General features: G+C 45.6%; 1 long non-coding RNA gene across 1 annotated transcript in view; it reads left to right on the plus strand.

Annotated features, from left to right (window-relative positions):
* The window catches only part of LOC138671993 (uncharacterized), a 165,995-nt gene extending 156,772 nt beyond the window's left edge, over positions 1 to 9,223 (plus strand). Inside the window, exon 3 of the long non-coding RNA XR_011319520.1 lies at positions 9,150 to 9,223. This is a non-coding gene — a long non-coding RNA (uncharacterized lncRNA). The remainder of the gene's footprint in view (positions 1 to 9,149) is intronic.
* The last annotated feature ends 6,748 nt before the right edge of the window (positions 9,224 to 15,971 follow it).

Genomic DNA, 15,971 nt, shown 5'->3' on the forward strand with positions numbered 1-15,971 from the left:
CCAAGTTCTTTCGTTATAGTGCCTTTATCCGTAGCTCTCTGAAGGATCTCCCTGAGCTCCACACAATAGGCGGACAAGGGGTTATACGTCAACTTCCTATAGCATGTTGTATTTAACAATTGACGCAAGGCCTCCTTTTCATACATATCGGTAGGCCATAAGACGATATTACCCCCCTTGTCCGCCGGCTTGATCACGACCCCAGGGAGATCCTTCAAGGTTTTAAGTCTAACTCGCTCGCTGGCCGTAAGATTATCATTTAGTATGTATTGAGGGATACGTATAAGTTCTTCACTAACCACCTTCACAAACATATCGATGGCTCCACAGCTGGACAGTGGCGGAAATCTCTTTGATTTTAAACGGATGGACTGTGGAATCCTACCTCCTTCCTCAACGTGTTGCTCCCTGGATAGTTCTTCTAGTATCCTCAAGGCCGACTGTTCGCTCTCTGTAGGGAATAATTGATGTAAATTATCATCATAAAAAAATCTTTTAAATAAAAGTGAACGAGCAAACAAATGCAGATCCTTCACCGCCGTAAAACCGTCAAATCCAGCTGTTGGCGAGAAGGATAAACCCTTGTACAGGAGCGAACAGTCGGTCTTCGACAGTACATATTTACTCAGGTTAATTACCTTACTCGTATCACTTGGCATATCAAAATGGCGAGGTTTCTGCCTCTTGTATGGGTGATAGTTATGATTCCTCGATCTGTTATAACTCGTCCCAGACCGTGTCACTGCTGAGGATGTGGAAGCCTCAGACTGAGTGCTATTCGATGACAAGGATGTATTAGATGTACTCCGCTGAAACTGACGTTGTTGTGGCACCGATCTCCTCCACTGATATACACTCTGAGTCTGGTAATCCCTGATGTCTCTGTTTAGTTTAGAGGTCTGGGTATCACTTATCCTCTTGACAATCATCTCCAAGGATTTGTCCATCTGAGTGTCATAGTTTTTGATTTGTTCCTCGGTGCATTTCACACGCAATTCTGACAGCGCCCCATCAATGTCTTTATCTAAGCCATCAATGGTCCTAGTGTTAAAGCCGATCAATAATTTAGGGCCAGGGAACAATCCTGGTTAGGACAAGTTGAACAGGTGTTCGGACATGATGGGACGGGTGATATGCCGGGTCGCGATCGCAGTTGTGACGCAATTTTTGAGTCTATGAGGAAAATGCTTGTCAAGCGTACACGGATCTGGTGGAACAGGATGTTCCTGGAGCAATATCTCTCCAAAAAAATGATCCCTAGGGGTCTCCGTGTTAGGGTTGTGCCAACATTCCCTGTTGAAGATACAGAATTTATCGCTGGATGGGAGGAGGCCTGCGATTCATGTTCAGTGGCACTAATGAAATTATTGATCGGCTTTAACACTAGGACCATTGATGGCTTAGATAAAGACATTGATGGGGCGCTGTCAGAATTGCGTGTGAAATGCACCGAGGAACAAATCAAAAACTATGACACTCAGATGGACAAATCCTTGGAGATGATTGTCAAGAGGATAAGTGATACCCAGACCTCTAAACTAAACAGAGACATCAGGGATTACCAGACTCAGAGTGTATATCAGTGGAGGAGATCGGTGCCACAACAACGTCAGTTTCAGCGGAGTACATCTAATACATCCTTGTCATCGAATAGCACTCAGTCTGAGGCTTCCACATCCTCAGCAGTGACACGGTCTGGGACGAGTTATAACAGATCGAGGAATCATAACTATCACCCATACAAGAGGCAGAAACCTCGCCATTTTGATATGCCAAGTGATACGAGTAAGGTAATTAACCTGAGTAAATATGTACTGTCGAAGACCGACTGTTCGCTCCTGTACAAGGGTTTATCCTTCTCGCCAACAGCTGGATTTGACGGTTTTACGGCGGTGAAGGATCTGCATTTGTTTGCTCGTTCACTTTTATTTAAAAGATTTTTTTATGATGATAATTTACATCAATTATTCCCTACAGAGAGCGAACAGTCGGCCTTGAGGATACTAGAAGAACTATCCAGGGAGCAACACGTTGAGGAAGGAGGTAGGATTCCACAGTCCATCCGTTTAAAATCAAAGAGATTTCCGCCACTGTCCAGCTGTGGAGCCATCGATATGTTTGTGAAGGTGGTTAGTGAAGAACTTATACGTATCCCTCAATACATACTAAATGATAATCTTACGGCCAGCGAGCGAGTTAGACTTAAAACCTTGAAGGATCTCCCTGGGGTCGTGATCAAGCCGGCGGACAAGGGGGGTAATATCGTCTTATGGCCTACCGATATGTATGAAAAGGAGGCCTTGCGTCAATTGTTAAATACAACATGCTATAGGAAGTTGACGTATAACCCCTTGTCCGCCTATTGTGTGGAGCTCAGGGAGATCCTTCAGAGAGCTACGGATAAAGGCACTATAACGAAAGAACTTGGCACAGCATTGACCATAATGGAGCCTACGATTCCAACGTTCTACCTCCTTCCTAAGACTCACAAAAATATCTCTGTGCCGCCTGGCCGCCCTATCGTGTCAGGGCGAGGGAATTATCTTGAGGCAGTTAATAAATGGATAGACTCGGTATTACAGCCACTAGTAGAGGAGCTGCCATCTTATTTAAAAGACACTAATCAGCTCCTACGGCGGGTTGATGACCTGAAGCTGGGTACCGATACAGTTTTGGGGACAATGGACGTAGAATCATTGTACACGAGCATTCGGCACAATGATGGCTTAGCAGCTACTGATTTCTTTCTATCTGCGTCCAATTGTTCCCCTGACTTTCGGGATTTTCTTCTGGACATCCTAAGATTTACACTCACTCATAATTTTTTTACGTTTAGGGGGTCCTTTTTCCTGCAGCTCCAGGGAACAGCCATGGGAGCGGCCTTTGCGCCCTCCTATGCTAATCTGTTCCTGGGGCTGTGGGAAAGGGACCTCCTACGGTCAGACAGTCTGTTATCTATGGAGCGCGTCCTTTTATGGACGCGCTACATAGATGACATTCTTGTGGTCTGGCAGGGTGACCAGAGGACTTTTTCTGAGTTCGTGGCTGCCTTGAATGCAAATGATAGAAACATTAAATTGACAGCAATATCCAGTAATTCTAGTGTCGATTTCCTTGATGTGAGGCTTACTAAAGATAGGGCCGATACTGTTCAAACTACAGTGTATAGGAAACCAACTGCCACGAATATGCTCCTTCACGCTTCCTCCTTCCATCCAGCGCATATGGTCCGCTCTGTCCCAATTGGACAATTTCTGCGGATACGCCGCATCTGCTCCACTAACGCTGAGTTTGAAGCACAGGCAGATGCCCTAAAATCCCGTTTTAAAGAAAGAGGGTACAGCAATCGCGCGATAAAGAAGGCATACCTACGCGCTAAGCATAGCAATAGAGACACACTCCTTTATAATAATGAAGGAAGGGGTGATGGGTCCGGCACCATTAGGTTTGTTACTAATTTCAGCTCACGTGCGGGTGCCATCCGTGCTGCCCTAGAACGGGCCTGGCCTATTCTTAAGACCGACCCGACGTTAGCTAAACTGGTGCCCAATCGACCTACCATTGCGTACCGTAGGGCTAAGAATTTACGGGACCACTTGGTGCGCAGCCACTACACAAGCACGCCTCCTAGGACATTTCTTAATGATCCCAACAATAGACCGAGAAGTGGTTGTCGCACCTGTGGCAAGTGCATAGCATGTAAAAATATCATAAGAGCAGATACATTTGTGGACTCTACGGGACAGAAGTCTTTTGATATCAAAAAGTATATAACATGTACGTCTAGGAATGTTGTATATTATGCATCCTGCCCGTGCCCTTTAATCTACGTGGGGCTTACCACGCGTCAATTAAAGATCAGAGTAAGAGAGCACGTTAGGGGGATCGAGGCGGCTGCTTCTGAAACAGATATTCAGTTACTGAAAACGATACCCCGACATTTTAAACAACATCACAATTGTGACAGTAGTGCTCTACAGGTTAGGGGTATTGATTCAATCGAAACAAATATTAGGGGCGGGAACACCTCACAACGTTTGGCACAGCTTGAGACTCGGTGGATATGGACGCTTAATAGCGTCCACCCCCATGGTCTGAACGAGACCATTAGCTTTGCGTCATTTCTGTGATCGCGGCCGGTATATAGGAGATGGTTGGGTGCGCGATCAGGCGCACCTCTATTTTGTTTTTAACATTGTTTTTATTTTTTAGATTCGTTTTTTTTTGTATTGTGGACATGTCAGACGACTTCTTGATTGGACCCGAGCCATTATCTGTCCATCGTGTGATGCTTCGGACCGTTCGTGTCCTGCAGAAATACCATCTAACTTCCCTTTGCGGGTCTTCATCCTGTCGGTGGACAGCTACAGATATTATTATGTCTCCCATGTATATGTTTTTATGTTTCTCTTTTGTTTTCCCCTTTGGTGGTATATTTGTATTTGTGATTGTATTCTTGTGTTTTGTTTGATTTATGGTATCATGGCGTATGCCATGTATGGGTATCAATTGTATACTAGTGTCATTATGCCGGTTCTTATGTAAGCATTTGTGGCGACGCCATTTGTTCTCTGAGGAGTAGTTTGAGGGGATTGCACCACATATGAGTGGGCATCATATGAGCACTTGAGTGTTATATATATATATATAAGTTCCTTTAATTAGCCCAGTGATGGGTCGTTACTAGTTACTTACATGTACTATTGTGGGTATCCCGAGTCCAGTCTGTGCCTCACATCTGCAGTTGCGCCGCCTGTACGCATGCGCGCTGGGCATCGCTGCTCCCTGCGGCTTGCGGCGTCTTGACGCTCGGGCGGTTGCCATGAGTTTGGCGGCGCCCCTGTGTGACGTCGCCGCCGCTGTGAGTGGGTGTGTCCTGGCAACGCCTGCGTCACTTCCGGCGGACGCCGCTGCAGATATCGGCGGCCATGTATCTAAACTCCGGCTTAAGGACAGTCTGACACGCACCCCTGACGAAGGAGCGTCGGCTCCGAAACGCGTGTCGGGTAGACGTGTCGGCTGCGCACTTGGCTCTCCCCCGCTAACACCGCCCAGAACCAGGTAATAAAGATCATACCATGTTATCTGCCTTTATGTATATGGGTGCATGCGCACCTTCCTGGTTGTGTTCCTGGGGTTGAGGTTAGTGTTTTCAGGGATGGCTTTCTCCATATGTCACTTTCTTGGTTCCAGCGGCCATTCTGGATGTTTAGAGTAGTTTAAGTTCTCTGGGCCTTATTTTTCACATGTGTTTCATAGTTTAATGGGCGTGATGGAGACTTATACATTATATATCCGTTGTTTCCATGGTATAGTGTTCAGGGGTATGCAGTGTATTTTACACTTACGGTAGCCATTCCATTACTTTTGGGGTTTCCCCCCCCATTATCCATACTCTGTTTTTACATTTGATAGGGAGCCAGTGCGAGGCCTACACGTTTTCTATAGGGGAGTACCTGTATTGTGACCTATACCATTTCCCCATCTGTGTCCTATTTCTTTCATAGTTATTTTTAATATGTATATTGAATAAAGAGTTTTGTATTTTGATTATAGTTACCCTTGTTGGTCGTTTTCTTTTGTGGTTCCCACATCTTCTCTGTACTATACAGCTACGACTGGTACGGTTAATAGTCCGGCAAGTGAGCAGCAGTGAGTGTTTATATCCATCTTACTCACGCTATGTTGCCCTTGAGCACCGCCATTTGGATACTAAAGCTCCTTCCGTGTGGAGAAACACGGGCCAGGCAGAGCCTGAAAAGCCAGACACCCCAGCGTACACGGGGGTGTAATACGCTCACGGCAGCGGACTATGGACTGTTGTTTTATTTTTTTCCCGGCTGCATACTGAAGGACTTGTTTGCTTTCTTTTCCGGTTTGTGAGTATGCTGTGTAATAAACAAGACTTTGTTTGAACTTTATATGGGTCACTGCCTATTCACTGCACAGCAAGGACATCGCTACATCACACAGGTCATTCCGTGTGCTCTTAAACACCAGGTCCATTATTGTCCTGACCACCAGGTCATAACAATCCCCGATCAACGCACCGGTGCCTGCAGTTCATGAGAGGTTGGCAGCAATGAGACAGAATCTGGAAACCCAGAAGGAATCACTGTCTACTGCACAAGAGAGATATAAGAGATCTGTCGAAAGGTTTCAGAAGCCTGCACCTATGTTCAAGGTAGGGGACTCTGTGTGGTTATCTACTAAAAACTTGAGATTGAACATTCCATCACAGAAACTCTGACAAAAGTTCATCGGCTCGTTCAAAATCTCTGGGATCGTTACTTCCGTTGCCTGTCGTCTGAAGTTGCCAAGAACCTTGAAGGTACACCCTGTGTTTCATGTCTCCCTGTTAAAACCGGTGTCTCCAAATACATTTCAGGGTCGGATTACACCTCCTCCTCCGCCTGTGTTAGTGGACAGACAAGAACAGTTTGTGGTAGAGGAGATTCTGGACTCAAGGATCCGCAGGAATCAACTGCAGTACTCTTGGGTGCCGGAGGGCAATATCTGTGCTCCTCAAAAGATTACTCTATTCCATTAGAAATATCCTGACAAGCCTGGTCCTGGATCGTCCTGAGGCCGCTTCTGAAGTGGGAGTAATGTAAGGATTCCGGACTTTCCTGGTGTCTGTTTGCCCTGATCCAAGATGGAGTCTTGGATCTCGCCCTGTCATGGAACGTCCAGACTATTTAAGTCCGTGTCTTGTGTTCACCTGTGCCTGAGTATTTTGTGCTGCTGGCTCTTGAGCATCTGCCTGTTTGCTGGTTAACTCCCTACTTCTGCTGCTCACTACTCGGTGGTCTGCCTCACCCTATTCAGCTACCTCTCTCCTCTGGAACTGCTGCGATGGGCTGCGCACCAGTGGAAGGATCTCCTTTGTTTACAAAACTTTTCCCAGTGTTGTGCCTCTTTGCACAACCACACCAGGTGAGCAAGATTCAAGCTGTGCTTTTCTCTCCAAGAAAGATCTACTCATCTACTACGCTTAGATAGAGCTCTCCCTCTTTCTCCCCTCATCCTCTCTTTTCCAGGGCGTCATTCACATGATGCATCTTCTGTGAACAATTGGTCTTCTACTAACAAGTACTGTGCGCACATGTGAGCAAGTTTTGCTGGACTTCATCATTTAAGTACTGTGCACATTCGCACTAATAACCTTATTGGACTTCCTCGTTTAAGTGTCTTGTTTGCTTCCACATTTCCTTGCTGGACTGGTTCATTTTAGCGGTCGCGCCCCGCTACTCTGTTTGCTGTGATTTTCTATATAGAGCTGAGGACCTCGTTACAATTGCTGAAATATCTGTTAGTTCTGTTTTTGAGTAATTACATCTTTTGTTGCAACTTTGCTCTCAGACTGGCTTTATCCCATGTTATCAGATTCCGTAGTACCCATATAATTATTACAATGGGTCTGATTTTCCCGTAGAAAGACCAGCCCCTTTTGAATGGCAGAAGCTCCAGCGGGGTCCATGGCCTGTGCTTACTATTAGGACTCAGGGATAACCCGAGAGTGGACCCTCTGGGTCATGACTCTAGAGCCCCTGAGAGCGAGCGAACCAGATGGAACCACCCCCTATACAGGGAGCGTTAGGAGCAGGCCCAAGGGGGATGGAGACACAACTGCTAGAGCCAAAGGGATGACTACAGAGGGCCAGAGGTAGAGGGAACTACTTGGAAGAAACTAGGAGACGAGGCCTGAAGCCTGACTGGTAAGGTTGAGACACAGGGGAGATAAGGCAGGGATGCAGGGCGAATGCGGCAGTGGCACTAGGCTGGTGCAATAGTGACACTGGGTAGGCACAGCAGAGACACCGGGCAGGAACGGCAAAGACACCAGGCAGGTACGGGAGAGACACAGAACAGAAAACGGCAATGACTCCAGACAGGCACGACAGGGACCCAGCGCAGGCACGGGAGATGCACAGGAATGAAGCGGCAGGGACACCAAGCAGGCACGACAGGGACCCAGGGCAGACACGGGAGAGGCACAGGACTGGAGTGGCAGGAACACGAAACAGGTACAGGACACTCAGGACAAGCACGGAAGAGGTACAGGACTGGAACAAGGAGGGACCTGAGGAAGAAGAAAACGCAGGCAAGAAAAGCTTAGCGATACCCTAAGAAGCACAGGCGTCTTACCTAGGAAGACGCCGGGAAGAAAATACCTGATGGGTGCCACCATATTGTAGTAATGACACTGGCTATCAAGGGATCATGCCTCCTGATGAGCCTTAACTGGCGAAACGCGTCGAGGCGTTAGTTTAAGATGGCGGACGGTGTACCACTGTGAATGCATTAAGGATGAGTACTGACACTTTCCACATTATATGCCGTTATACAGGAATCTATGTGGCTTTGAACTGTTGGCATTTGTGTTGTATCAAGTGAAGTTGATGCTCTTTAGATGCATGTGATAGGTAATAGTCGCCAAGGATTGTGGCTATTTGCGGTATAAATAGGGAGAGTATTTACATCTAAACGATATCTTCCACCGCTATAGTGGTTTTCACCTATTATCTAAAAGCTATGTGCCGCCAGGTGTTCATTCAATGCTTTTAAATTTATTTGGGGATCTAGGTCTTCCCTAGCATAGGTGATTTGTTGTCTAGTTACAGGGGACCCTTTAGCATACGGGTAGAGGCTCTCATTAGTGGCTACAGGGCTTATCAGGGCCTCTAGGGTCAGCCATCGGTGAGCGGGGGCGCCAATACGTTTCCCCCTAGGGCGTCTACCTCCGCAGCCAGGTAGGGGCGATATAGGTGCCTCTACCCTCTCCTAGTGTTTCATCACCCATCCCCTGCAGACTGTGAGCCTCGCGGGCAGGGTCCTCCCTCCTTATGTACCCGTTATCTGCTCATGTTTAATGTATTTGTCTATATTTGCCTCGTATTCACATGTAAGGCGCCATGGAATAAATGGCGCTATAAAAATGTATAATAATAATAATAATAAATTTTATAGGGTGGACTAGATATCCCCATTAGGTTTTGGGTTTTGTGTTTTTTGAGCACTTTTTTGTTTTGTGTTTGTCACTATAAGTGGTTTTAGTTTGCATGTTTTTAACAATAAAAGTATATATTTTTAGGGGAGGTTTATATGATTTTGGTTTTGGTATCCTCTTATTTATATTTCCTTTACAGGAGCCATCAGATCACGACCTCCCAGGAAGCCCAGCGGCAGATGAGACGCGACTGCGCATGCGCGGAGAAAGAAGACAGAAGAGGAGCGGAGCGGGACCACGTTGGAAGTGCGCCAAGGGATGAGAGAAGGCAGGTAAGTATCCACGGACGTGACAGAGCCCCATATATTGCTCCATACAGAATAACATGCCCCATATATTGCTCCATACAGAATAATAAGCCCCATATATTGCTCCATACAGTGTTATGGGTGCCACATAGTTCTACATACAGTATAATGAGCCACATATATTGATCCATACAGAATAATGGCCCCATATAACGCTCCATACAGAATAATGATCCCCATATATTGCTCCATACAGAATAATGGCCCCATATAATGCTCCAAACAGTATAATGCACCCCATACCTTGCTCCATACAGAATATGATGGGCCTCATATAATGTTCCAAACTCCAATCAGAATGGGCCCCATATAATGCTCCATATAGTATATGATGGGCCCCATATATTGCTCCATATATAATGGGCCCCATATGAAGCTCCATATATAATGGGCTCCATATGATGCTCCATATATAATGGGCCTTATATAATGGGCCCTATATGATACTCCAGTATATAATGAGCCCCATATTATACTTCAGTATAATGGGCCCCATATGATTTTCCATATAATTCTCCAGTGTATGATGGGCCCCATATATTGCTCAAAACATTAAAAAAAAAACCTGAATTCCTCACCTCTCCTCGCTGGCCGCTGCTCTGCTCCGGACTCCTCAGTGCCGGTGTCTTCTGGCTCTCTGCACTGTGACTGCTCAGGCAGAGGGCGCACAGACGTGACGTCTCCGCACCCTCTGACCTGAAATGTCACAGTCAGGAGATGCCGCAGTGGAGGAGCTGGAAGAGGTAAGTATCGCAAGTGCTGGGTCCCTGAGCAAGCGGGGGAAAGGTGGACTCTTTATTAGCCCATGTGGCAACATTTCAGTTCCACGCCAGATAAAGGTTATGTTATGGATCTGAAACGTTGCCACATGGGCTAAGAAAGAGTCCACCACTTTTTTCACAAATATCGGAGTAATTATATATATATATATATATATATATATATATATTGTAGCATGGCTAAAGGGTGTGTAGTCGATGGGAGGTATGTGCCACATAAGTGCCTTGTTACTGTAGGGTAGCCCAGGGGTATTTCTGTCTTGCACATAACCATGTAAATATATGTGTTTCAGGACCTGTGGTAATGTCAGACCACATGGCTAATCATGTGATGGGTTACTGGGTGTGGTTAGCTCTATTTAAGACTGGCTAATGATTTACACAGGAGATATGTGTGGAGGTGAAACCCTCCTGAGTGTGTTACGGCTTCAGGACTGAGCCGGAAGAACTGGACACTTGTTTTCTTTGCCTGAACCAAAGGCTATTTTGTTTTCTGTTGTTTTGCCACATGGTTTATGAAGCAATAAACCCAGTGAACTTTAAAGGAACACGTCTCCTGTGTGTCAGCCGTCGCAGCTGAGTGAGTGGAACCCCTACAATATATATATATATATATATATATATATATGCATGCACACACATATACACACATAATAAGAGCAGATACTGAGAATTACACCATGTATATGTGACGCCCCAGGGTTCTGGTCATCACAGTGGCATTGCTTTTCCCACAGGGAGAGTGGTGTCATGCTTTGAAGCGATGAAGGATTTCTTTCACCAGGTAAACACTACATACAACACGTTCATACTCCAGGCCAGAAGGGGGAGCTCTGAACCCCTGATTAAGGGGAGCTGCCCATATATATTCTGGCTGGAGGGGAAGTTAGTGAGGAGTGAATGCCTGACAGCAGACTGAAGGCGTCTGAGGCAGAGAGACGGGTTTGGAGCCATGCAGCCTGAGGTGCTGCAGCTCCAGGACTGAGAGAACTTGAAAGAATGAACAGCTTGTAAGAAGAGGGCAGGAGGGAGAAAGCGCAGGAGAATAACCCCAGTGGAGCAGAGCTGAGAAGTGGCTACCTCCCTGGCTAGTGCAGATTCTGGTAGCTGGAAGACCATGGCCTTGCTGAACTATATAGTGGCATAGCTGAAATCGGCAGGACAGCTGGATTGTACATCACCTGTCCGCATTGATGCCCAGAAAACACAATAATATCTATAGGCCCCGGGTCATGATAGAGATCCTGTAAAAAGGCCCAGTTCACCTGTCATACGGGTTGTGTCCTAACCTTTATGGGAGACAGAGAGGTACTGTGAGGATCTTATTGGAAGCTTTAGGCAATAAGGGACTACAACACCACGGCACTTGGAGGAATTCTTTGAGCTCCACCTGGTAAGGGAGACTCTGGATTTGCTTCCAAGCAAGCCGGACCCTGCCTGTATCTGTTGTCTGGTGCCCTGAACTGCGGTTGCCTGAAGCCCACAGTAAATCAGGTAAAGACATTGCAAACCTGTGTCCTCGTTCTTCATCGCACCACCCACCATCTTCACCATAGACTAGGAGCCCTGGGGACCTATTTCACCTCTGGGAAGTTATACCTTCTAGCTGCCATATCATCACCCCAGAGGACCCCTTTAAGCAGCGTCGGTCCCTACTGACCGAAAACGCTGAAAACATCATCTTGTCCCGCAAAAAACGAGCCGCCATACAGCATCATCAGCAAAAAAATAAAAAAGTTATAGTCCTGAGAATAAAGCGATGCAAAAATAATTATTTTTTCTATAAAATAGTTTTTATCGTATAAAAGCGCCAAAACATAAAAAAATGATATAAATGAGGTGTCGCTGTAATCGTACTGATCTGAAGAATAAAACTGCTTTATCAATTTTACCAAACGCGGAACGGTATAAACGCCTCCCCCAAAAGAAATTCATGAATAGCTGGTTTTTGGTCATGCTGCCTCACAAAAATCGGAATAAAAAGCGATCAAAAAATGTCACGTGCCCGAAAATGTTACCAATTAAAATGTCAACTCGTCCCGCAAAAAACAAGACCTCACATGACTCTGTGGAGCAAAATATGGAAAAATTATAGCTCTCAAAAAAGCGTCTTTCAGTGTGTGACGGCTGCCAATCATAAAAATCCGCTAAAAAACCCACTATAAAAGTAAATCAAACCCCCCTTCATCATCCCCTTAGTTAGGAAAAAATTAAAAAAATGTATTTATTTCCATTTTCCCATTAGGGTTAGGGCTAGGGCTAGGGTTAGGGCTAGGGTTAGGGTTAGGGCCAGGGTTAGGGCTAGGGCTACAGTTTGGGTTGGGGCTAAAGTTAGGGTTGGGGCTAAAGTTTCAGTTAGGGTTTAGATTACATTTACAGTTGGGAATAGGGTTGGGATTAGGGTTAGGGGTGTGTCAGGGTTAGAGGTGTGGTTAGGGTTACCGTTGGAATTAGGGTTAGGGGTGTGTTTGGATTAGGGTTTAAGTTATAATTGGGGGGTTTCCACTGCTTAGGCACATCAGGGGCTCTCCAAACGCGACATGGCGTCCGATCTCAATTCCAGCCAATTCTGCGTTGAAAAAGTAAAACAGTGCTTCTTCCCTTCCGAGCTCTCCCGTGTGCCCAAACAGGGGTTTACCCCAACATATGGGGTATCACCGTACTCAGGACAAATAGGACAACAACTTTTGGGGTCCAATTTCTCCTGTTACCCTTGGGAAAATACAAAACTGGGGGCTAAAAAATAATTTTTGTGGGAAAAAAAAGGATTTTTTATTTTCACGGCTCTGCGTTATAAACTGTAGTGAAAAACTTGGGGCTTCAAAGTTCTCACAACACATCTAGATAAGTTCCCTGGGGGGTCTAGTTTCCAATATGGGGTCACTTGTGGGGGGTTTCTACTGTTTAGGTACATTAGGGGTTCTGCAAATGCAATGTGACGCCTGCAGACCATTCCATCTAAGTCTGCATTCCAAATGGCACTCCTTCCCTTCCGAGCCCTCCCATGCGCCCAAACGGTGGTTCCCCCCAACATATGGGGTATCAGGACAAATTGGACAACAAATTTTGGGGTCCAATTTCTCCTGTTACCCTCAGGAAAATACAAAACTGGGGGCTAAAAAATAATTTTTGTGGGAAAAAAATTTTGTTTTATTTTTACGGCTCTCCATTATAATCTTCTGTGAAGCCCTTGGTGGCTGAAAGCACTCACCACACATCTAGATAAGTTCCTTAGGGGGTCTACTTTCCAAAATGGTGTCACTTGTGGGGGGTCTCTACTGTTTAGGTACATTAAGGCCCCTTCACACTAAGCGACGCTGCAGCGATACCGACAACGATCCGGATCGCTGCAGCGTCGCTGTTTGGTCGCTGGAGAGCTGTCACACAGACCGCTCTCCAGCGACCAACGATGCCGGTAACCAGGGTAAACATCGGGTAACTAAGCGCAGGGCCGCGCTTAGTAACCCGATGTTTACCCTGGTTACCATCCTAAAAGTAAAAAAAAACAAACACTAGATACTTACCTACCGCTGTCTGTCCTCCAGCGCTGCGCTCTGCTTCTCTGCTCTCCTCCTGTACTGGCTGTGAGCCGGAAAGCAGAGCGGTGACGTCACCGCTCTGCTTTCCGGCTCACAGCCAGTATAGGAGGAGAGCAGAGCACAGCGCTGGAGGACAGACAGCGGTAGGTAAGTATCTAGTGTTTGTTTTTTTTTACTTTTAGCATGGTAACCAGGGTAAACATCGGGTTACTAAGCGCGGCCCTGCGCTTAGTTACCCGATGTTTACCCTGGTTACCAGTGAAGACATCGCTGGATCGGTGTCACACACGCCGATCCAGCGATGTCTCCAGGGAGTCCAGCGACGAAATAAAGTTCTGGACTTTGTTCAGCGACCAACGATCTCCCAGCAGGGGCCTGATCGTTGGTCGCTGTCACACAGAACGATTTCATTAACGATATCGTTGCTACGTCACAAATAGCAACGATATCGTTAACAATATCGTTATGTGTGAAGGTACCTTTAGGGGCTCTGCAAACGCAATGTGACACCTGCAGACCATTCCATCTAAGTCTGCATTCAAATGGCACTCCTTCCCTTCCGAGCCCTCCCATGCGCCCAAACAGTGGTTCCCCCCACATATGGTGTATCATCGCACTCAGGACAAATTGGGCAACAAATTTTGGGGTCCAATTTCTTCTCTTACCCTTGGGAAAATAAAAAATTGGGGGCGAAAAGATAATTTTTGTGAAAAAATATGATTTTTTATTTTTACGGTTCTACATTATAGACTTATGTGAAGCACTTGGTGGGTCAAAGTGCTCACCACACCTCTAGATAAGTTCCTTAGGGGGTCTACTTTCCAAAATGGTGTCACTTGTGGGGGGTTTCAATGTTTAGTCACATCAGTAGCTCTCCAAACGCAACATGGCGTCCCATCTCAATTCCTGTCAATTTTGCATTGAAAAGTCAAACGGCGCTCCTTCCCTTCCGAGCTTTCCCATCCGCCCAAACAGTGGTTTACCCCCACATATGGGGTATCAGCGTACTCAGGACAAATTGTACAACAACTTTTGGGGTCAAATTTCTTCTCTTTCCCTTGGGAAAATAAAAAATTGGGGGCGAAAATATAATTTTTGTGAAAAAATATGATTTTTTATTTTTACGGTTCTACATTATAAACTTCTGTGAAGCACTTGGTGGGTCAAAGTGCTCACCACACCTCTAGATAAGTTCCTTCGGGGGTCTACTTTCCAAAATGGTGTCACTTGTGGGGGGTTTCAATGTTTAGGCACATCAGTGGCTCTCCAAACGCAACATGGCGTCCCATCTCAATTCCTGTCAATTTTGCATTGAAAAGTCAAACGGCGCTCCTTCCCTTCCGAGCTCTCCCATCCGCCCAAACAGTGGTTTACTCCCACATGTGGGGTATTGGCGTACTCAGGACAAATTGTACAACAATGTTTGGGGTCCATTTTCTCCTGTTACCCTTGGTAAAATAAAACAAATTGGAGCTGAATTAAATTTTTTGTGAAAAAAAGTTAAATGTTCATTTTTATTTAAACATTCAAAAAATTCCTGTGAAGCACCAGAAGGGTTAATAAACTTCTTGAATATGGTTTTGAGCACCTTGAGGGGTGTAGTTTTTAGAATGGTGTCACACTTGGGTATTTTCTATCATATAGACCCCTCAAAATGACTTCAAATGAGATGTGGTCCCTAAAAAAAAAATGGTGTTGTAGAAATGAGAAATTGCTGGTCAACTTTTCACCCTTATAACTCCCTAACAAAAAAAAATTTTGGTTCCAAAATTGTGCTGATGTAAAGTAGACATTTGGGAAATGTTACTTATTAAGTATTTTGCGTGACATATCTCTGTGATTTAATTGCATAAAAATTCAAAGTTAGAAAATTGCAAAATTTTCATAATTTTCGCCAAATTTCCGTTTTTTTTCACAAATAAACGCAGGTACTATCAAAGAATTTTTACCATTGTCATGAAGTACAATATGTCATGAGAAAACAGTGTCAGAATCACTGGGATCCATTGAAGCGTTCCAGAGTTATAACCTCATAAAGGGACAGTGGTCAGAATTGTAAAAATTGGCCCGGTCATTAACGTGCAAACCACCCTTGGGGGTAAAGGGGTTAAGTACCGGACCCGATACCGAGTACCCCACGGCCCAGGCGGGCGACTCATATACAGGACTGGAGAAGTATACACAGCCCAGGCGGGCCTCATATACAGGACAGGAGAAGTATTCACAGCTCCACGATACAGTATACTGCGGTAAAAAATATAGAGTGGAGCTGTGTATATAGTGCAGAGATGGGGCAGTGTATATAGTGTGGGTTCCATACTATATAATATATACA

This window comes from Ranitomeya imitator, chromosome 3, assembly GCF_032444005.1.
Source record: "Ranitomeya imitator isolate aRanImi1 chromosome 3, aRanImi1.pri, whole genome shotgun sequence".
NCBI lineage: Eukaryota > Metazoa > Chordata > Amphibia > Anura > Dendrobatidae > Ranitomeya > Ranitomeya imitator.